Source organism: Neltuma alba, unplaced genomic scaffold, assembly GCF_004799145.2.
Source record: "Neltuma alba isolate B1F8T4 unplaced genomic scaffold, ASM479914v2 tig00011277_pilon, whole genome shotgun sequence".
Lineage (NCBI taxonomy): Eukaryota > Viridiplantae > Streptophyta > Magnoliopsida > Fabales > Fabaceae > Neltuma > Neltuma alba.
The window spans coordinates 245,334-270,242 of NW_021635987.1; the positions used below are offsets into that span (position 1 = coordinate 245,334).

Genomic DNA, 24,909 nt, shown 5'->3' on the forward strand with positions numbered 1-24,909 from the left:
ATTTTCTTGCACCATCCTACTTGAATTGTTAGAAAATTCATCAACGTTTCTGACCTTTCCATGTGAACTTGCTCATTAGATTCAAGTAATGATAGAGTATTTTGACATGAAGCTTGAGATGTACTTGGTCGTACTTTTGATGTTTCACATCTTCTTGAGAATAAGGGATCTGATAGGCTCCTAATTAAAGATGGCAAGATCTGAAATGCTTGAGACAAGGACTTTAAATGGTGCGTTAGTGACATCAAATGCAAAACAAGCGATGGAAATACACCCCAAATTGATCCTTCATAATCACATGAAGACAAATATTTAATGTTTTTCAATCTCACTAGCAAAAATGGCACTTGTGCTATAGTAGTTTGATTTGCATCCAAAGTTGTTAAAGATTCCATCTTCATTGAATAGAATTTTTGAAAGTAATTTGAAAGGGTTAGAAGCCCAAGTGCTTATTTGGATTATGTTTTCATACCCCAGAACACTTATGACTTGTGTTGGAGTCACAGTGAAATCTTTCAAAAAGTAACTTTTCAATTATAATTTACGGTATACAAGATATGTATATAAAAGAGGTTTTGTTTCGAATTGTGTGAATAAGTGATTTTGATAATCCTAATCTTAATCCTAAACAAGTATTTATTTATGTAAGTTGAGTTTAAATTTTCCTCACATACTTTGTAATCCATAAATTATGATGGAAAAAAAATGTTTTTGAAGGATTACAAACAACCACTAGATTACTTTGACTTGATCTACTTAATTTGAATGTGAGACTAACACACACACACACACACACTAAGAGCTGCTTATTTTGTTAGTTTTTTATCGCTAATTTTTCAACACTTTTTATTTTAATGATCTTCCATGTGTTGAGGTGGGGGTAGCTGAGTCATGACATTATGATGGATGATGTGTCATCATGTAAAAGAAAAATAAGATTCACCATAAACATATGGGAAGAAAAGTTGGAGTCATCTATTAAAAATAAAATGATCAAAAGATCACTTAAGGCGTCTCCAACACGTATGAAAAATTAAAAGGAATACTTCATTGTACTAAAAAAAAAAGGAATACTTCATAAAATTGTGGCGTAAATATTCTAATTAACAATTTATCTAAAAATTTAGTTGTTGGTAGAATATAATAACACCATGTGAGACGATGACACTTTGTAAGATAGAATTTCTCGTTGTTGATATCTCCTACAATACACCTCCTATTTCTCACAAAAATATGCACGCATGTTTTTTTTTTTTTTAAGGTACCAATTTACGCAAGTATGGTTACTTATTCTTCTAATTGATTTCACATCTTTTGTTTCTCAAAATTTTCAGTGATATTTTCATTTTTTCTTTTGGTGCCAACGATATTTCATTTGATCCTTAATAATGCAAAATATACCCCTCAGTTGGTCTTGAAAAAAAAATATCCCATTTATTTTTCATTTTATGCCAATCTCCTAAGGTGCATATGGGACCAAGACCTACTGAAAAAAAAAAAAAAAAAGGTGGGACTAACACCTATATGGAATTTTTTTCCCCCTCCGAGGCCTCCTCTCTAGTATTCACGAAGTCACTCTTGACAAAAATTTGACTGGATAAATATCTATATTAATACTAACCAAGATAGAAAGGCATTATGCAATGATATTTGACTAGAACTCATTCTAGTAACTAGCAAGGGAATTTTCTGTAACCTATAACTTTTACCAAGTCCCTCTTGAAAAACTGTGAGCAGCAATAATTCATTATCCGAGTTAAGATCTTTTTCAAATATAGGAGATAAAAGTCTTTCGACGAGAGAGCCAAATTCTTAACCCAAGTACGATTCTGAATCAATTCTCTTTGATGCCCTCCCTTGATTGAACAATAAGAACATTTCTTTCTCTTAATTTTTCTTATCCAATTAGTCCATGCTCAAGCATCCTAAACATGTAAAACCAGTTTAGCTTAAAAAAAAAAATTCTAATCCAAGTTTATATCCTTTTTATGTAATGAACAGAACCTCACGACTTATAAGTTCTCCACTTCATTTCTGTTCATTATTTTCTTGATAAATATCTATATTTATATTATCACATCCATTTTCTGATGCTTGTTCACTTAGTTGAGAAGCATGATCAGGGGCCTATTTTCAGCTGCATATGTATAAATCAAATGGGCTTAAAATGTTAAGAGAGTGAATCGGCCCGACCTTTTAATAGGCAACGACATAAGTTGATGAGCCCACAAGAATTATTATGTCCTCTTCTGAGTCCACTTTCCTCGTTTTTTCAAAGGCCCATTTCCATGCCTCGTATTGCTCTGGGAAATTTTTGGAGGAGAATGGATCTTTAGGAACTGAGATAGAATAGCCCATGATTAACTGTTTCATAAAACAGACATGTTCATTCATCCAAAAATTCACATCCCCTTTGCCTTCTCTTCTGATCAATCTGCTGCCGAATTACTATATTGGGACATAATGAACTAAGATAAAACCCGGGCCTCCCTTTCAAAAACTGTAATATGACCCTTCACAAAATCAACTAGAAAACTACAATCATTTTCAACTAAAGCTTTATCACAGACTAAATTATTTGGTTTACTCCTAAGAGCAAGTGCCGTAGCATATATGGCAGAAAGAACCTTCACAATTTAAGATAACTATAGCCAAAGGCTCCATCAGTATTCAGTTTGAGCTCACAGGCCAAGAGAAGAAACCACTTCACGTCTACAGTACTTGTGTTAGAAGGAAACACAGACTTGAGCTACCATAAGCGATGTGGTTCCATCCGTACACTCTGCTCAGTGTCACCTAAATCATACAAACACAAAAAGAACAACTAGGAAAATGCTTTAAAAATCACTGTTCACAACAAAGTCAACCCCAAAAGTTAAGATAACTCTCAAATTCATCATAAAATAGTTTTCAAATGACTTAAATAATCAATAAATCGTTCAAACTATCACTCGCTGCACATAAAGTCCACATGGGGTCAATTGCTTTAGATCATTAAGCGCAGAACAAGGTAATTTCTAAATATAACAGCACATTGGAGAAGACAACCCTAGCTGAGTACTACACCAAGTATAGTTCAACCAGTAGCATAAAAGAAAATAATTTCAAAATTTTCCATACCTGAGCCACAATTGAGAACGTATAGGCCTTCTAGTAAAGCATCAGTTCTCTATTGTGACAGGCAAACCAGAGGAAATGCTTCATTTTAGGCTGTACTTTCAGCTTCCATTGTTGAAATGCTTGGTCCTTTAACTGGCAGGGAAACAAGTTCTTATTTATGGTTGTGATTTTCCTTTAAAGATCATTCACCTACAGAAGATGTACTCCAAAATTTAACAAATTATCTTCTCTGTGATCAGTAACAGGGATGAGCATATAAGAATCTTATGGTAACCCAGAAAAGAAGAGAGAGAACAACGTAGCCTCTTGCGTACTCTAGAGCAGTATTTAATTAAGCAAATAAAATAGATCGAGGACCTCAATGTGCAGGAGAAGAAACAATAGTGGAAGAAAACAAAGGAGGAAAATCAGCAGGTAAAGATTTTAGGATTTGAGTAGACAATTATTTGACCAGTTCAGATCAGCACCTGAATTTAATTTTAAATTTTAAGAACCAAAATTAGCAGTGGAAACTCACCGAAGAATATCTTACTAAAGCAATCTCTAACATCTTCATTCTCAAAGACCACCTTACTAAAGCATTCACTAATAATGGAAATTTTTGAGAACTGCCCAGGGCAAAATATTTTGATCCTAGAGAAATATTATAGCTCTAGCTAGCTTTGAAATTCCCAATCCGTCGAATGGAATTTCATCTCCAGTCTCATATCCCTTTTCTGCCATAACTTGCTCGAAGACTACAATCTCCTCTTGCTGTTGAAAAGGTGCTTCAATAAATTAACCATAAAAGTCACCAACAAAACAGGAAGAAATTTTTAAAAAAAAAAAAGAAAGAAAGAAATTTGAACAATATTTTTCCATTACAAATATTCAAAAACCTCAGACATTTTGTCCATTTGGAATCCTACCTACATTATATAGATGATGGTGTTTTTTTGCAATTCATTATCAAAATTTTGTGTCATTTTCTTAATTGTCTTTTCTGATCTATAGTTTTTCACCTTGGAATACATCTCCTTCAACAAATTTCGTTGGAGACACATAGGAGCTCAAGGCTGGATTTGTTTAGTAGAAACCAGTGTAAAATTCTGACATGGTCATCTTCAAACATTTTCAAACAAAGAGCTTCATTTGAGGTAGCAAAATCGGTCACCAGAATATTGCCATTCTAATATCAGGTCAGCAACATGGGACTAGGCAAAGTCAGTAATTGCACCGTGATAATTATCATATACTACATAAATAGATATTCATAACACAGGATGAAAGTGATAAAGAGACTATATCATGTATGATATAAGAGATGGAAGAGGACAATATGTGTGTTTCTTTGCTTTCTGCAACAAATAACATAAATGATGAAAAACATAAATAAGAAAACCTTCAAAGCTATCACTTTTCACTTACATTTTTCTTTTCTGCTTTTTAGGAGAACACTTGCGTTTTATTTAAGTGACGCCTTGAGCTTGAAGCAGTACCCTTCAAACAAAAAAAAGGTCATACTACATTTGAAAATTAAGTGAAAGAATCTTATAACAATCCCAGTTAACTAAAAGATAACAAATGCACCTTAACTTTATGATTTAATGCCATTTAGAGGGATCAGCTTGTCAGTTTCTTCAACATGTAAAAGATAGATTGCAGTCTTCTTTATCACAATATGTTTGTATGCAAACTTGACTTCAATTTCCACCTCATTTCCAGGCTCCAAATTAGATACCATATTCTGCCATTCTTCATCAACAGAAGTAATTATTGCAACTTCTCGGTTGTAGAAATCCATGGTAGCCTTTGTGAAATTCTTTATCATTAGACCAACAGAGCGTACAGATGCCATGCTATCTTGAAGAGATGAATAGATAACGCTGAGGACCATTCCTTTTAAGCTATGACCAAAAACTTGAGGAACTTCAAATGACACCGAAGACCCCTCATGTTCAAAAACTAACCAATCAGGATAATTTTCTTTAGGAAGAGAATAGTGAAGCCCTTCGTTCCATCCCTATTCCAAGAACACAAGGAAAGAGTAATCCAATTAAATCGATCTAGAAGATATGGAATATAATATTCACTAGAGTAGTTGACACTCTAAACAAATGGAAAACTTTAATATTTAATATATGGCAAGCATGTTTGTCACGGGGATGAATAGTAAGTATAGTGTTCACTGTGCCATGTACATTTACACACAAAAACAAGACATTTGCTAAAAGTATGATCTAGCATTATTATAAAAATATAATAATCATAAAAGCACATTTTACATTGTTGTACCTTCAACTCTCGAACATTTACTCATAGATAGTTAAACACGTATGGTAGAAAGGTGCCCTCCCCATATTGAAAAGATTATGCATACGAGATAGTAGAGAATTAATTAAGATAAAAAGAAACACCTTTGAAATACTCTTTAGAAGGGTATCTGTAATTTTGTTGAACTGCCCTACTGGAATAATCAAAGAACTCGTCAATGTTTCTGACCTTTCCCTTTGAATTTGATCATGAAATTCGAGTAATGCGGGAGTATTTTTGCATGAGGCCTGAGATGTGCTTGGTCTTGCTTCTGATGTTTCATATCTTCTTGAAAATAAAGGATGTGATAGACCTCCAATTAAATCTGGCATGGACCAAAACGCTCGCAATAATGACTTTGAATGATATGTTGGTGATGACATCCAAGACAAAGAAAGAGATGGAAATACATCACGTGATAATCCTTCATAGCCACACAGAGACACATATTTAATACTTTTCAATCTCAACAATGAGAAAGGAATTTGAGCCAGAGAAGTTTGATCTGCCATCAAAGTTGTTAAAGATTCCATTTGCCCAATGTCTTCTTCTAGCTTTTCAAACTTTGAACAACCAGAGAGATTAAGGGTCTTCAAGGATTTCAATTGATATACACTTCTTGGGAGATGGCTGAGGCTTTTACAGTCCTTTAAATTTAACAGAACAATATATTTAAGATCACCAATGGAAGGGTGAATTATAGACAAACGAGGACAATCTTTCAGTATTAACTTTCAAGATATGGTATCTTTGAAAAGTCAGGTGTTTCTATCAAATAATGAGAATGACTAAGACTGAGAATTTTCAACCCCTCGAGCAACTGTGAAAAGAGAATAGTTTAAAATAAGATAAATAACAAATAAAAGAGAAATAATAGATGAAAACAAATACAAATACTCACTATAAATACCTGGTTTTTCTCCCAAACTTTCACAAGATTACTCCACTTTAAATCAATGGCAACTATATTCTCTAGATTGAAGTCCTTTGGCAAGCTTTCTAAGGGAAAGCCATTCCAACAAAGCCATCTCAAATCTGTTGATAGATAACTATAATCTCCAGTAAGTTGTACATTATCAAGTTGAAGCAAGCGAAGCTTCCTCATATTCTTAAATGTTTTGGCACTCAAGTATAACGAATTGTTCATTGACAAGTTTAAAGCCAATCCTTTGATAAATTTTGTTCCCTGCCAAATAAAAAGAAACAGAAAACAAAAACAAAATATTCCGGTGATTAAGTCATTAAGATAAAGGTTTACAATTGGCAACAAAAGGATAAGAGCATATTGAATAATAAGAAACATAGGGAAATAATTCAATTAAGTCATTCAGAAATATACTTACAGTTTTATTTCTTAACACATCCAACACATCGTCATGAAACCATAATCTAGTACGTTTCTCAGGCTCCTCTAGTGACTGCTCACGAATAATTTCTCGTCCCATGTCACGCAATAAATCATGCATTTCAAGCTTATTTTTGTTGCCAACTCTTACAAGGCTTCGCTCAATCAAACGATTAATTCCAATATCTGCATGAAGTCCACAACCATTCAATATTTGTGTCACATCACTTTTGTTCTTCCCAATAAAGAAACAACAGATGTCAAGAAATAGTTCTTTCTCTATATCATCGCTCAAACCATCATAACTTATTTTAAGCTTCTCATGGATTTGATCATTTGGAATTCGTTGTAATCTATCCAAAACACTTCTCCAAATCAATATTTCTCTGTCATATAAATAGGACCCAAGGATTTCAAGAGCCAGGGGCAACCCTCCAGAGTAAGACACTACCCTTCTTGAAAGTTCAATGAACTCTTGTTTAGGTATTGCTTGCTTAAATGCATGCCAACTAAAAAGTTCAAAAGATTCGTTGTCATCCAATTCTTTCACACTATATACATGAATCGCTCTTAAGATATTAAGTAAATGTTGATCTCTAGTAGTGATGATGATTCTACTACCTTGGCCAAACCATTCATGACTTTCGCATAGAGCTTTTAGTTGGTCTTCATTGTTCACATCATCAAGTACAACAATCACTTTTTTCTTACAAAGGTTTTCCTTTAGTTGAGTTTTTCCCACTTCTACATCACGTAGTGTCATCCTTCTTGATTTTAAGATGCTTGAAAGAAGTTGTTCTTGCAAGTAAGCTGGACCATTATCTTGCTTCCAAACTTCCCTAACATTTGCAAGGAAGCACTTTCCCTCAAAGCTTTGACCAACTTCATTATAGATGGCTTTAGCAATTGTTGTCTTGCCAATACCACCCATTCCCCAAATCCCTACTATGATAACCTCATTTGATTTACTACTTAGCAATTGGATGATATCTTGCACACGAGACTTCAATCCCACTGGATGGTGAGCAACAAACAGGCATTTTTTGTCACCTATCTTCATTCTGACAGCTTCAGTAACATCGCCAATCAACTCGATTTCAGTCCTGGAAACAATAAGAAGTTAGATGACAATGAATCCTACTCGAGAATCCTTAAAGTGCATGGTACACACAATGATATCAACAAAAATGATAGGCTTGTAGAGTAAGCCAAAGTAAGTGAGTGTTGAATGCTCTATATAATTTTAATTAGAAAATATTACAAGTCTGACATGAACCAAATTTCGTCAACGAATTTGATTTTACCTTTACAAATTAAAGAAAATTTAACTTAAGGAATTTGACCATTCTAAACAATAATGAGTAAAAAGATTAAAAATACCTGTAGTTATGCATGTCCCATCCTGATAAATTGGCAACTTCTGTAAGGGCTCTTTTCAAATTGATTGTCAATTTCTTCATTTTGCCACTTGAACTTCTCTTAATAAGTCTTTCCCACGCTTTTCCAAAGGCATTTTTTTGTTTACGAACTTCAAAAGGTCGAACATCAAAAAATATGGGTAAAACCTCTTGATGAGTTATTTTGTAACACTCCATGATTTTATCAAATTCTTGTAAGCACCAACTAGAGCCAGCATAATTCTTTGAGAATATAATAATTGAAATTCTTGAATTTTCAATTGCTTCCAATAATGAAGATGAAATATTCTCTCCCTTTTCAATTCTTTCTTCGTCCATGTAGACCTCAATACCTGCTTGCTTTAAAGCATTGCAAAGATGAGAAGTAAAAGATTTGCGTGTGTCGTCACCTCTAAAACTTAAGAATACATCATAGGTGTATATGCGCTTTGGCTTACTAGGACTGATTTCCCTTCCCATCTCTTGCAGCAAATCATGAACATAAAGCTTGTCATTCATGACCTTTACAAGATTACGCTCAATGAGTACCGACATTCCCATTTCCACAGGAAGTCTTGAGCTTTTTAGCAATTGTGTAACATGGTGTTTACTCTGACCCACATAAAAAGAAGCTGTATTGAAAAATATATCTTTCTCTGTATCAGTTAATAAGTCACAGCTGATTTTGAGCTTCTTTTGTATTGGAACATGAGAAATTCCTCCCATGTTATTCATTATTTTTTCCCACTCGTTTTTCGTCCTATTATGCAAAAGAGAGCCAAAGACTTCGAGAGCCAAGGGTAGTCCTTCACAGTATCGAATGACTCGCTCCGAAAAATCCTCAAAATCATTTGTGGGAGTAAATTTCTTAAATGCATGCAAGCAAAAAAGTTTAAGAGACTCCTTTCTGTTTAAACTTTTCATTTCATATGATATGTCAGCAAAGGCATCTAAGATAGCCTTATTTCTTGCTGTAATGAATATCAAGCTCCCTTTACCACACCACTTCATATTTCCGCACAATTCCTTGAGCTGAAATTCACAATTTACATCATCAAGTACCACTAAGACTCTTCTTCCACTGAGTTCTTGCATCATTAGTTCATGCATCGCAACATCATTTGTCTCATCAAGTTTAGTTTCAGAAATATCTGAAATAAGTTGATTTTTGAGGAGAATTTCACCGTTACCTTTCTTCCATACATCCTTAATATTTGAAAGGAAACTTTTACCCTCAAAATTGCTACCAATTCTATCATAAATAGCTTTGGCAATCGTTGTTTTACCAATACCTCCATCTCCCCAGATTCCAACTATGGTTGTATCATCCGACAAAATGAATTTCAACCCCAAAAAAGTAAGCAATTTTCTCACACGAAGTGGTAACCCTACTTGATGGCATGGAAGATCATGAAATGATTCATCGTGCAAGATGGAAAAACCTAAGTTTGAGATGCGGCTACTGATTTCATTCCTGTCACAGTTGGCAGGGCAACATTCAATTAAAAGGACAAAGAGGCACGTGTTATGAAACTATGCGTGTGTGAAAGAAATGTTGGCCTTCTACATTTGAATTCCTTTTTTGAGAAGGTTTCTCTAGTGAGGGCCAAAACTTGATCATCGCCCTAGTGGGATCTAATCATGAGTGGGAGTTAAGTGTTTAAGGGATGAAGATATGAAGAATGATATGGAAGACTCTTATGGGCTTTACTTAGTGATCAAAAGTGTTCTGCATTTAAGCTTTCGTGGTAACACAACCCAAGTTAGAGTTGTATCTAAGCTTTACTGAAAATACTCTTATGGTGTTCTGTGTTATGGGTTAGCTTGTTTAAACCCTCCAGACCAAGAGAACTTGTTGTTGCTGTTATTGTCAGGCTGTGATTGCCTATGAGATTGGAGTTAGCTGGTTTTAAGCGATATATGAAATTCCTACGTTTTGATGTTAACTAGAGATCTAACATTGCGTCGCAGGTTATTAGAACGGGAAAAATTTCAGTTGTAACTTTGGTTGCAAACATGTTACTATTATAGCAAGAAAAAAAACTCTTTAACGTTATCGAGGGGACTGGACAGAGAGGCAGTGGACCAAATCAGGATAATTTTTTTGTCACACTTCTCTCCCTTGCTCTATTGATCTGTTGCTTATTGTTTTTAGCAAACTGAACTGAGCAATGAAAATATTGATAAAGAAGGATTAGGATTGGCAGGAAAGTGTAGATATAGTAGAGGCAGAGAAGAATGCTTTCTTCTTCTCGTTTGGAACCTAGGAGGAGCACAATAGAACACTAGAAGGTAAATTAGCCTTTAAAATTGAATAACAAACCCACCTAAACTTCTAACTCTATATGGATGAACCTAACCGTTAATTATACACCCCTTAAGTTATATTTTTGTGCGTAAATAACTCCCCAAGCTTTGAATTATAATTATAGAAGCCCCCTAAAATTTAATATATGTGCAGATAAGTAATGAGCAAAGAGAGACAGCTGCACATATGTAAGAATTTAGGAGATTTATTCTAAAGTTTCAAAAAGCTGACAGAGCAATCTACACATAACACATAAAGTTGAGGAATTTATGTATAACTTCGCCATATATTTATACAGTAGTAAGTACAATCATTCAAAATTAAAAAATCTAGTAACTAATCGAAACATAATGTATTTAAAGAATAATCTAGATATCCTACTTAGAATAACTTTATATGAAAAAATTGAAATATCTTAGGATTAAATAAGTGGTTTGATAATCTAAAAAAAGGAAGATCTAAGAACGTCTCTTTATGCTTGGTTTGGATGAGAAGAAAAGTTACTAGCAAAGAAAATGAGAGGACAAAAAACAGAGAGAAAATGTTATTACATATTTGGATAAATAAGCCAAAAAAATCAGAAGAAAGAAAATAAGCAAATATCTAAATAATAAAAATGTTTTTATGTAAGAACTATATCATGTTCAAAATCAAATTAAATAATTAAATGCAGAAACCAAATTATCAAATAATTTAAAATTATTTTACAAAAAATAATTTAAAATTAAAGTATTTGATAAATATATATTTTCATGTTACCATATTTTAAACAAGATAATTTAAAGAAAATGTTATTTTTCAGAGTAAAAAATAAAAAGTGGATAATTTTTTGAATTAGATATAATTAAAGAAAATAAGTATATTATACATTATTCAAAATATTTAACAAATATTAAAAATATAGTATAAAAATAAGATACGGAGGACATGAAGAAAAAAATGAGTTTTCTCCTCATTTTCACTTCACAGACGGAGAAAAAAGTTGGAAAAAAATTCAGATGGATCCCACATTTTATTTTCTCTTCAGTTTTTCTTTTCTCCCATTTTTTTCTCAGAAAACTCAGTTTTCTTTTTACTTTTCTTTTTAGGTTTTTTTCCTCTCATTTTCTTTCTATCCAAGCCAAAATAGAGTTAGTGTTTCTGATAGCAGTCAAATTTGGAAAGCCTTTTATCAGTAAGGGGGATCGTGAAGTGACAAAACAATTTGCTCTGCATAATTACATTTGCACCTCACAACAAAAAAACGAAGAAAGACACTTTAGCAGCCAAAAACAGAGGGAAAATCATGATTTCTCTGAGGGGAGAACTAGACCAACAGGTATTCGTTTTTATTATAAACAACCACATAGCTCAAAATAAAATTCATCTCACATATCTATTTTATATATCATAAAATTTGAAAAAGAATGGTCTTTAACAAAACTTCCTATTTTCAGGTCCCAAAAAAAAAGAACAAAACTTCCTCTTTGGGTGACACTGTATAAAAATGGAGGAGCAAAACAGGATAATTTATTACCTGAAGTCAATGGAGAGTTTGAAGCCAGGTCCGGAAGCAACTCCGGCGAAATCAAATATGGAAGACAAAGACAGCATCTTCTCATGTACTTGCTGCCGGCTCACTCCACAGAATGCAGGCACCACGTTGTTATTCCACCACATAGTTCTGATCACCAGTCTCTTGAGACACTTCTCCGACTCAAGAAACTCCGGCGTGAATAAAACAACAACGATCCGTGATCCTAATGCGGCTTCGGCCTCTTGTACAGAAAACGCTTCTTCTTCATCGTCAACGAAAACTCTGGTTCCAGCAACTCTCAATTTATTCTCAACATAGCCTTTCACACAACCCTTGGGATCTCTCAGAGTTAAGAAGACGTCGTATTTGAATTTGGAAGACGCAGAAGCGAAACAAGACGCCATGGCTTATTACTTCATAAGCAAATTATCGATCCCACAACGCAGTTCCGTTTTTATTATAATAGCAATTAAGGCGGAGCCGAGTCGATGTTATCAATTGCCAGGAAAAGAAGTTCCCCGCGTCGTGTTTCTTTCTTGCTTGGGACCTACACGCTGGCTACTTTTAACTTTTCCTCCCCATTGTCCTTAATCATTCTTATAAATTATAATTTTTCAATTAAAATTTTGGGAAAACAACAAAAAAGAACGTGGAAATTGTGAAATTACTGTTCAGCCACCTAACCCTTTAAAATTTAAGAAAGTGGTACCTAATCTGATATTTTATAAATAGAATTAAATGACTAAAATATCTTTATTTCAAATTTGTCATTTTCAGTATATTTCTCGTCATTTGTTATTCAACATTTGTTATTACTAGTTCATAACTTGTTAATAAATAATTTGTTATTGTAAGTACATTTCTTATTATTTGTTATTTAATACTTGTCATTACCAGTTCATAACTTATTAATAAACTTTTTGAAAGAAACATATTTTAGTCATTTAACTATATTTGTAAAACACCAGATTACACACCGCTTTCTCCTGTGAGATTTTGAAGTATTAGGTGTCTCAATTGAAATTTCATAATTTTCAGGTCCTTTTTTGTGCTTTTTCCTAAATTTAATACATTTTTATTATATTTTCAATCAATTATATATTCTTTTTTATTTATTTTCTCTCATCTGTTTTCCACTACACATTATCATCTGCTCTGCTCAGGGGCCTGCATGCATGGTGACCAAAAATAAAGATATTTAGGAAATGTGTATCGATTAGATGTTGTATGTAGAACTCGATAGAGTAGTTTAGAAATTCTGCACTCCACCATCCGTGCACATTAGTCACAGGCCAAGCACTGTCGCATTGTGGCTGTGGGGCACTGTCGCCGTTGAAGCACCATCACATCCTCTCATGGAGGTCGAGGTTGGGTAGTTGAAAAGAAATGGAAGATCAAAGGAGCTTGAAGGCTCTGGAGATGCCCCATGCCCACTTCTTCGCCATTACATGAGTCACCGATTCTGATCAAAGAAGCTTCAAGAGGGAGGTCGCGGGCCTGCGGGCGGGAGATGAGAATGGTTAATAGTCATAATTAGAAGGGTAATGTTCTAAACTGATAAAATATCTCAGGGTATATTTGTGAGAAAATCTCGTTTTGAGGGAATTAAAAAAGTGTTTGGCTTTTTTGAAAATGATTTTGCGGGATACGAAATAAGGCATCTGCATGCTCTGCTCAACGAACCTCTGGTGAGCAGGAAACTCCTACTATCTTCTCATGTTTTGTATAAGAAACATCTGAAAGAAGCTGTTCTTGCAAACAAAAAAGACCATTAGCTTTCCCTTATACACTTTGTATATTTTCAAGGAAACTCTTACTCTCAAAACTGCCCCCAATTGTATCATAAATAGCTCTAGCAAGATTTGTTTTACCAATTCCCCATATGCCTACTATGATCACTTTGTTTTCTAAAGGAACAATATCTTTTGAATAGTAGCTGGTCGGATGAAGCACTTCATTCATACGAAGTTGTATACCCGGTAGACCTTGCGGGATATCTAAGTTGATCTTGTCTAATTCCTTCTTAAATGTGTTGGATGATTTTTCTTATCATGTTGATGTCTGCTCAACAAAATAATTTTAAATACATGTCAAAATCATGTTTCCTGTAAATAAATGTTTTCTTTGGATAGCCATGGGAGTAAGATTCTTTAATTATTCGGATTATATTCTTTTAATCAGATCCAATATAATAAAAATTACTGCCTCTGCTCCTAAATACCTCTCTATTCTTATCAATAGGTCACTTGTAGAGGGAAAAAAATTATTCTTAATTACAAGTCGTTTGAGGAAATTAATAAGTCTTTTTTCAATGTTACCCTTATTGACTTAATAAATACCCAGAGAACAGGTAAATAGATGAGAGAAACTATAAAACATATTTTTAATTTCTTTTCTTTAATAAAGGCAAATGTGTAAAAAAAATTATAATTTTAATGTGTTTTTTGGTCTGTGTGTTTAGGATACAAGTGATTTATAAATAGAAACGAAGTAGCATAAAAGCTAGTTTGTAACACAATTTTTACTACAAACTAGTTCTTATATTTAAGAGTGAAGGTAATATAAAATGACAATTAAAATATTGATTTAGTGCTTGGAAAGTAATTTCTATGTGATTCTTATAAGTTACCCTATTTTCAAATGGGTCCACATGCCCTGCTCAAGCATCTCTCAGCAGGCATGTCGCTTGGTAGACAAGGCCACTTTTTTTTTTTTAAAAAAAAAAAGGTTTTATTTATATTAATATTTAGTGTATATAGCACATTCTAAAATATTTTTCATTGACATTCAGTATCCTAGTTAATTAATTTTTAATGCATTCAACATCTTCAATTATTTTTTTAGTGCATTAAGTATTCTGAAGTATTTTTTTAATAACATACAGTATCACGAATTAATTAATTTTTACTGTATTAAGTATCTTGAATTATTTTTCTATAATACCCAGTATTAAAAATTAATTTTTAGTGTATCCAGCATTTTAGAGTATTTTTTAACAATACTAACTAACTGAAAAATACTCTAGATATATTAACAATTAATTAATTTGAGATACTGACTATTACTAAAAAATATTTTAGAGTTCTAAATATAAGTTAACCCAAATAAATAAAAAAATAAAATTAATGAAAAAATTAAATAATGAAAAAAAGGAGGAAAAAGTGATACCCGATGCAATGAGTAGGAAATGTGAATTCATTTTTAATTAGGCCCCAGAAAACTGAATTGATTGCTGGTGTCAATACAAATGGATGAAAAAAGGCCCCAACAACCAACAGCGCGCACATTTTGACTTTTATTTTTTACTCAAGGAATTAAAAAATATATATAATTTTGAACCCCAATAAAAGATGCTGATTTAAGATTGAAAATTGTTGAAATACAATATTTAAATTATATATAATTCCTGCAGTAGCAACACAGTTACAGTGAATCCCTTGAAGTGAAAAATTTTGTAAAATTTCCTGAAATAACTTCTTCTTGTGTGAAACTTATTTCTGCATACATTATTTGAAGCAATACAATCTTTCCAAAATTACTTAAATGGAAGATACTTTTTTTAAAAAAGAAAAGATTAATACAATTTTTGTTCTTTTTGCCTTTATTTTGACTTTGGTCTTTTAAGTTTCTTTTCATTTAAAATATTGGTTTCTATAATTTAATCAAAATTTAAATTATTTTACTCCTTGAGGCCCCAAAATTTATGTTTTGAAATTTGAAGGATTAACATCAAAATAAGAACAAATTTGAGTGATGAAAAGATTATATCAACCCAAAAAAAAAAAACACAGGGCAATAAAAAATACTTAATGCAAAGGATTAGGTGCTTACCTGGAAGTTGAGACCGAAGAATTTGGTGATGCTGCTACTCAGCTAACATTGGACTGATCCACCATTTAGATATTAATTTGAGTTGAGTAGTCGCACACGGTTTTTATGAAAGCCACAGTATCATTTGTTTATTTGCAATTATTGAAAGTACTGATCCAACAGACCGAAGACTACACATAGTTTAATAACCAAGAAGTGTTTGGACGAAACAAAATTATTATTTTAATCATAATTTTATAGTATACAAAGTAAGTATATTTTAAAAATAATTTTATGATATATAAAATAAATATGTAAAATGAGCTTTGTTTTTATTTATGTGAGAGTATTTATTGAAAAAAAAAACACACACACCAAATTGGCCATCCGGTTGATTGCAATTTTATCCGTTCATCCATTTCTCCAAAAACATCAGCCAATGTGTTTCGGCTGAAGCCCATGGTCAAGGCAGAAGGGCCTACTCCCTTCGCTATGCGAAAACATGGTGTCTAAACTGATAATCGAACTTACTACTACTACTTTGTTCTTTCCTCTTGTATGAGGCGCGATTGATTAATCTAAAAATTCTAAGAAAATCACTAAATCATTTTAAAGTATTTATATTTATTATTTTTTTAAAACTAATTTGTCTTACGTATATATTTCTCCGGTCCTATTTATAGGTCAAAGAGAAAATAAAAATGTTGGTCTTATTTATATGGCAAAGAGAGAAAATTTTTATATAAATGTATAATTTTACCCCTTTTTTATTATTGTGTTGACTTTGTTGCTCTCATGTGGTGTATTATATATTAAATAGGAATAAAATTAAAAAGTTGTTAGATTTTATATGCGAGTTAATAAATTTTAAAATTTGTATTGATCTATGTAAAATATATTAGAAGTGACTTATAAATAGGATCTAAATAGTATAATCTAACTATTTTAGAGAGATGCTATAATTTTTAATAATCAAAGCGCCCTTGTCTCTGGTGAGACCAAAATCGGATATTTATCTATTTGTGGTTAGCGAGGACTTGCAAGTCGTGTTTTCTTCTCTCATTTGCTCAAGGACAAAATAATCCCCTTTCTCTTATTCCAACACATGCTAGCATGGCATCCTCAATTTCCCTTCTTTTTTTTTTTTTTGGAAGAAGGACAAAATGCCATTACTAATAATTACATTGTTAATCACAACTAGTAGAAAGAGAAGAAAATAAAGATCTAACTTTCGAAAAGAAGAAAAAGAAATGTATTCTAAATTAACCAATTTTAAAAGAGAGCCAATCCTTGTAATGTCTTGCACCACTACTCCAGCGATCAAAGGGCTCAAGTTCTGACTATTGATGAATTGCTTTCCAGCGCACCAGATTCTGAGCTCTGAAAGCTGCCCATTAAGCTGTTTGGACCAAGATAATAATCGTAGTATCATTTGCCAGGGGAATTTTGGATAGAATGAGTGATCGTCTCGTACTTTTTTTTTTGCCTCCATCGTATTATGGAACACACCTTTTGGTTATATAAGAGAATGCCCGAACAGTGAGCGCCTGCAGACTTCCTTTTTCAATTTAAGTAGAATGATGTCCCATTGTTGGAAACTAGAGGTGGAGATTTCTCTAATTTCAGCCCTAATGTTCTCTGCTGGCCGAGGAGAATTGCCTAGGCAAAAGAAGGCCGTGTCTACGAAATTTAGTTGAGAATTGATCTCCTGAATGACCTGGGAAGGTTCAGCAAAACCACCCTGATGAAGGATGAGATTCCTTTTATACCGGATAGTGTTTAGGAGAACAATAATACTCTTGGCTACAAGAGGATTCTGATTATTATAGAGCTCCACTAGAATATGCTTAAGCCAATCTCTGAAATTGTGAAATGAGAATGAGTCAATTTGAAGGGATATGGCACCAAACCAGACTGTTCTAGCCAATGGGCGAGATATGGACAGGTGTTCCAAGAATTCATCCATCATACAGCCAACTTGAGGAAAATAATTTACTAAATAACTTTATAACGTGATCTAACAATTATTAAAATAACGTATAAAAATATTACAACAAAATTTATTAAAAGTATCTTATCAAATGTAAAACTGTAATATTTTTTATATTACCAATATTAATATATTCTAAATTTTTATTGATTTCCCACTTTTCCCACACTTTTTATATCATTTTAAAGTTTAATGACATTTTACTAAATACGCTCCCCTCGACACCCCGCTTTTTATCTTTCTTCAATTCAAAATTCCCTCCTTCCTCTCTTTCTTCTTTCCTAGGGAGAGTTTGGAAAACCTAAAGAACACTTTAAAAAAAAAATTTACGTTAAGTCGAGATAAAATTTTTTTTACATATTTAATTTTAAATACCATAAAATCACTTCTAAAAACTTAATCCAAACACTCTCTTAGTCTCCTTCTCCTTCCCTCTTTTTTTTAATTGCAACATCATTTCTCTTTTTCCATTTTTACACCTCTTCATCTCTTAGGGGAATGTTTGGATTAGTTTTTTAGAAGTGATTTTACAGTGTACTAGAGAAATTTGAAAAAAATTTTGGCTCAATTTGTATGAAGATACTTTTTTCTAAACTGCTTATAGATTGAGGTCAAAGTTACAGTTGCATAGGGAAAATGATGAATTCGCAGAGGCCATAAAGGGAAGAAAATGAAAATTGTTTTGAGGATGAGTCTGACCTATCCCGTTGTTGTGAACTCTCCCAATTGTCGTAAACTCGCCCTAACTCCAACTCAAAAGCCAATTCCGAATGGCTCAATGCCTCAATCCAGTCCAACTTAAATATATCTCCAATTTTTCAATGATCGTTGCTGAACACAGCAACCTGCGCCATTTGGTTCCTTGAAATTCAGTCGTTTGTTTAAATATTCACAGATAATTTGAAGGTTTGAAACTATAAATGGTGTGTTTTGATTAGCGGTGACAAAACCGACTTTTATCTCATCTAATTTTTACAAAAGTCAGTTAGGATAAAAGTCGGTTGGCGTAATACGATTTGTGTTTGGATTAGCGATGACAAAACTGACTTTTATCTTGTCTGACTTTTGCAAAAGTCAGTTAGGATAAAAGTCAGTGTAATATGATTTGTGTTTGGATTGACATTTCTAAAAAAATCAGTTTAAAAAGTTAAAACTTGTTTAGATGAATAATAAAAAAGCGAGTTCAGATATAAAATGACTGAAAAAGGCATGAGTTTTTATATAAGATTCAATTAACTAATTTGAAAAAATTAAAAAAGTTAAATAAATTACTGTAAAGTATTTATATTTATTACTTTTTTCTCAAATTATTTGGCTTGACTTATAAATTAATATGTAATCTAATGATATGCATAAGTATTTTAGAAAAATCATGGAACTTGTAATATAATTAAATAATTTATTTAGTTTTTGTAACCTGTTCAAACTAATCTATTATGGTCTTATATTAAGGAGCAAATGTAATATATCATATGTATACAATTTGATAGATTTAAAAAGATAATAAAGTAAATTAATTAAATTTTATTAGTTAATTTTTTTCTTTAAAAAAATCAAATTACTGGGTCAAGATATGACCCATTGTTATCGCCATATCTTTCTTCTCATCTTCATTTTATCTTCTGTCTCCATGGTTGGTAACATTGGTAAACTGCAAAAGCTAGGAAAAATTGACTTTTACTGTACCAAGCATTTTTGTTTTTTTTAAGAAGCCAGTTGGGAAAAAAGTTGATCCAAACAAGGCTCTATCTCTAACCACATACCAACTCACGTTTTGCACTTTCCAATCCACTTTTTCATGTTGAAATGGTGATCCAAACATGCGATTGAACTTGCAACCTCTTATTTATAGGGGAGGTTTCATGCTATTAGGTTAGTAAAAAAAAATGTGTCATATTTTAAGTAGAGGAAATCACACTTTCTGATATCTGCGTAATTTCCTTGGAATTCCATTGAAACTAACTTTATGTCTGAGGTAGAAATTATGTGTGAAATTTCTTTCCTCTTTCCGCGTCAATGCGCAAGTCTTTTGGCAGGGGACCATGGCAAGAAAAAGAGGGACACTTACTTTTGAACGTTGAACTTGAACCCTTGCCTAGGAACTTTTGCTGGCTACTATAATTCTTTCATTCAATTCTACAAATGCATATACTCATTATTATAATATCATAACGTAATCAGGTCAATAGGGGGAGGTGATGCCGTGAGGGATTAATTTCAGTGAGCTGCAGTTCTGGACTTCAGAAATATTTAAGGAAAGAACAAAGAAAATGGAAGTTTTTTTGGTTCCATTTATGTCAAAATCATACCCCTCTTGCGAAAGGTCTGGTTCTTTTTTTTTTTTTTTGACCTTGACAAAAGGTCTAGTTCTTGAAGCATAGCAACATGAATATTTCCCTATCAGTAGAAGGATCCGACTTCCGTTCCACTTATAAATTTCATTTGTAATCTCAGGTGGTTAATATCTGTCCATTTAATTCAAAAAATTGTACCCTTCTGTGCAAAACTTCTCAATTTTAGAGGAGGGGAAGGAAAGAAAAACTGTCTTCTTTCTTTTTCTTCCAATTTTTCCAACCATCCAAAAACTCACTCATTTTCCTCTGTCCCCTCCAAAATTCCAAATAATGAAAAACAGCCAACTTAAACAATTTTTTAATTTTTCAAAATTAGTTAACTAGATCATATGTCTAGAAAAAGAAAGAATCATATATTGAATGATCTTTCCTAGGAAACGCTCATCCGCTCTTTATTCTAAGCTTAATGATTAAAGGTTGACATTCATTCATACCATGAAGATTATTTGTCATTCATCCATTTGATAAAAATTACTCGCCATTCATTCATTCTATAAAAATTACTTTAAACTTTTGGATTATGATAAAGCCCAATTTTTATATATTTTATCCCACATTAATTTAGGATTTAAATAATAATTTTGAGCTTAAATGAACTTTTTATGCATTATTGAATTAATTGGTTGATTGTTGGATTTTGCATAAAAGTTGAGATTTTGGATTAAAAATATAGATATTTTGTGCTTTCCTATTTTTAACTTGTAATTAATTTTTCCTATTTCTTTGAAAACAAGTCTCATATTTTTGGAAAGACTATTTTTAGAAAGTTTTGCACTTTCTTACCTAATTTTTGTGCATATCTAATATTTAATTTTTGATTATATTTGGATATAATCTACATTAATGGATGCACTTAAATTCTTGTAGGTCAAGAAAGACCACATAGGAAATCTAATGGCGCAAGATTGTTTCTTGGGATTTAAGCACAATCCAATGACTAATATCAAGTGGGTCAATTAATTACTAATGGGCTTGAGTTTTGGATCCAAGAGAATTTTCTTTTCTCCCATTAAAATAACCCCTCCAATGCACTCCTAAGGATACACCTTTTTATTCTCCATTGATTGACGCACGGACAACAATTTTTGAACGCCAAATCTCCTCCCCCTCATTCACGTCATTCACCCACCAATTTCAATCATTCCTCTCCTTTCTCATTGCACGGCCAAACTCCCATCTACATCTTATCATTCATGGCTATGGCATCTAATAACCTTGGAGGAGGAGACATTTTGATGGCAGCTTAAGCTTATAGGGAGGCAACTTGGGAGGAGCATGGAGGAGACTAGAGCCTTGGGCTAGCACTTGAAGACCACAAGGGAGTGATGTTTCATTTATCTTTTTAATTCAAGGACTTGAAATTCTTTAGTTTTAAATGAGTTCAAGTTGTAATTTTGTTGAGACAATTTAGTTCTAGATTGTCAATTTTATTCTTGGATTAAATTGATATTTGGATCTTATTTGTGCCAAGATACTTGTTGGAATTTATGTTTAGAACCTTTGCATTGTTAATTGAATTTATAATTGAGTTTTCATTATGAGTTTAATTATCAATGTGGTTTGAATTGCAAAATTTGGGTTCTTTCACCTCTTAATTGTTTAATTAAGTTGGTTGATTATCTAATTGTTTAATTGGATAATTTCAAACATAATTTCCAAAATTAAATTGAATTATCTTCATTGGTTTTAATAGGCTTAATTAACCAACCTTATACTGTTATGAGTTCTCTACTGGTTTAAGGGTTTTTAAAGTTAAGGGTTTCCTTTATTTCAAGTAGGTAATTAAGTTTATTAATTCCACTCTCTTATCACTTTCCTTTGGTTTAATTAACTGATTAAGGTTATGAAGGTTAAATCCATGCAAATCCTAAGTTGTCCCCTCTACCGTACCTGAAGAGAAATCTCTGAATTTGTACTTGCTGATTCCCTTTGCTTTCTGATTAATTTTCTTTATTCATTATTTTATTTTCCTTCAAAAAACCCCCCAAAAATTGCATTGCATTTATTTAGTTTAATTTAATTTTCATATAGATTTTAGGATATTTGCATTTTCCATTTAGAATTAGAATTTTGCATTTTAGTTTAGGTCCAATTTATTGTATTTTTTTATCACCTAAATTTTTACCTAAAGAAACCCATAATTTGCTCCTTGGAAGTAATGACCTAGGTCGACCCTAAACTACAAATTAGTTGGGACCTAGTTTAATTGAGTGCTTTAACGACAGAGGCATCATCAGATTCCAATCATCATGTTCTCTAAAATTATAACTTTAAAATGAGAACCAAATAACAACATTCATAGAATTTTTAAGACTAACTTGAAATAGCTAGAGTTCTAAATTGCTTTGATTTGATCTACTTAAGTATGTAAAACCACGAGTTTACCTACTAAAAATTTCTAATTAAAAAACCTCACGAAACTTTTAGATTCCAATCATCATGTTCTCTAAAATTATAACATTAAAATGAGAACCAAATAACAACATTCATAGAATTTTTAAGACTAACTTGAAGTAACTAGAGTTCTAAATTGCTTTGATTTGATCTACTTAAGTATGTAAAACCACGAGTTTACCTACTAAAAATTTCTAATTAAAAAACCTCACGAATTATAAATTGTCCACTTCATTTTATTAAGTTATTTATCCATTTGTATAACATCTTAATTTTTTTATTCCAAGTGTCTAAATATTTGAAAATTAGAAAGAAAAAAAGGGGTTATTCAAACTGTTATTTTCTTCGTTTCAAATAGGGTTTTTAACTTCAGTTTATCCCGAGTGGTTTTTTTTTACCATCTGTCTTTTTCCTTCTCTTCTCATTCATTTGCCTGCAGCGTCGCTCTCTCTATCCCTTTTTTCTTTATCATTACAGGTCATTTTGGTAAGTAAAATTACTTCTGATTACAAAACTTCCTTCTTGAAAGTTGTTCTCTCAATCAAATCTACCTAATGATAGTAATTTTATGTTGCTTAAAGAAAATTTTTGGTATAAAGTTTGGAGCAAATATTTAGTTTTGATGAGTGTTAACCACAATATTGTAAATATGCTATAGTAGATCATTTCTATCGGTTTAGATTTATCTATTTGTTGGTTTTATTATTTAAAAAATTAATTTTTAGTTGAAAAATCTATTGTTTATGAGAGATATCATGTTTATATCAATTTAAATTAATTTAAATAATTTATTTGGATTTTTTGGCATATTATTAAGATTTTAATTGATTTAGTTTTATTTGTTGGGTGACTGGAGGTTTTAAAATAATTATTTTAGCTGAAAATTTTATTATTTATGGAAATATATATATGTTAGTTATATCATTAAAATTTTGATTAGGTTAGTTATTTATAAATATTTGAGGTACTCTTGAATTTTTGATGGTTTGATTTTGAGGTTTAAATTTCAAATGAGATTTTTAGAATTTAAAATATAATAATTTCATATTTAGAAATTTAGAAAAATTCTTTTTATTAAAGTGAATAACCCGGAGGATGTAAATAAATAATTTGGCTTGTTAGAAAATTATAAGTTAGTTCTAAAGTACTTAATTTTGGGTTATGAGAGTTGTGAAAATTTAGAATGAAAATTAAATTAAATTAGGAATTTAACTAATATATAAGCTTAATTAATTAGTTGATTAGCTTATATTAATATGTGGTTATATTAATTGTGTAGATTAATTATTGGTTGAGCAAAGGATTGACTTCGTGGTAATCCTTTCTATTGCTTTGACGAGAGGTAACCACTTTCCACTTGTTATATGTGCTAATATGTTGTTTGTGAGTATTTTGCTATTTTAGAATAATGATTTGTTATTTTGAACTTGAGTAAATATGTTACACTTTTTGAGCTATGAAAATTGTCTCGTGGGATTTTTGCAATTGTGATTGAGAAGTTTGGAAAAATATATGATTTATATCTTATGGATTATATCGAGAAAAGATTGAGACATTTTTCTTTATATTGTGAATGATTAGTTGTTATTTGGATTTTGGATTGAGACCTATCATACCACATGGTAAGGCCACCATTGGTGCACATTGGTTGGCTTCCTTCGTCCCTAGAGTAAGGGATAGACCTTTGTAGCTTTTTATTCATCCCTCAAAGTGTGGGATAGACTTATATGTCTAATTGATCTCCTATAGTAAGGAATAGACTTATATGACTTGTGTGTTAGCTCCCGTAATGAGGGTTTAGATGATTGAGATTATCTGAATACACATATTTTATATTTTCATTGATATATCTATATTTCTTGAGATTTAATAATTGTCCCACTTGACACCTCACGAGCACATTTTAATATGTATGATGAGTTGGAAAGCTGGTTACTGAGGCGTTTGTCTCATCCCGTGGTTGCTACTATCTACAAATGATAGTTCAGGTGATGATTTATCCGGAAAGGCCTTGGAGGCTTAGTGTACTGTTATAGCTTGTATAGCCTCCCTTCTTTTGTTTTTTGTGCTGATTTATTATATATTGTCACATAAGACTCATATATTCCGATGTTATAAACTAATATATTTGATTACTGCTAATTGATTGAGCCGGGCGACTGAACATGGGAGTAAAGAATAGCTGACACGGAAGTTCAAAATTCCAATTCGAAAAGAAGGATGAATAAAAGCTGCCTTGTGCATTAAGGATAGCCGACAAAACGGGTCATGCGTAGGTGGCTGTTCTCTCTCTCCTCGCTTTCTTTCTTTTCTTTTTTTCGACCGAAGCTCTCTCTTCGCTTTCTAAAGCTTTATGAGTCATCATACAAATATTAAAATAGTA

The 24,909-nt window shown here is 32.1% G+C and overlaps 1 long non-coding RNA gene and 1 pseudogene across 1 annotated transcript; both read left to right on the plus strand.

Moving 5' to 3' along the window:
• The window catches only part of LOC114711099 (uncharacterized), an 88,664-nt pseudogene that overhangs the window by 32,542 nt on the left and 31,213 nt on the right, over window positions 1-24,909 (plus strand).
• On the plus strand, window positions 38-21,466 carry LOC114711066 (uncharacterized). The gene is made up of 3 exons (XR_003737118.1): window positions 38-130; window positions 15,892-15,898; window positions 21,456-21,466. It is a non-coding gene; the product is annotated as an uncharacterized LOC114711066 (long non-coding RNA).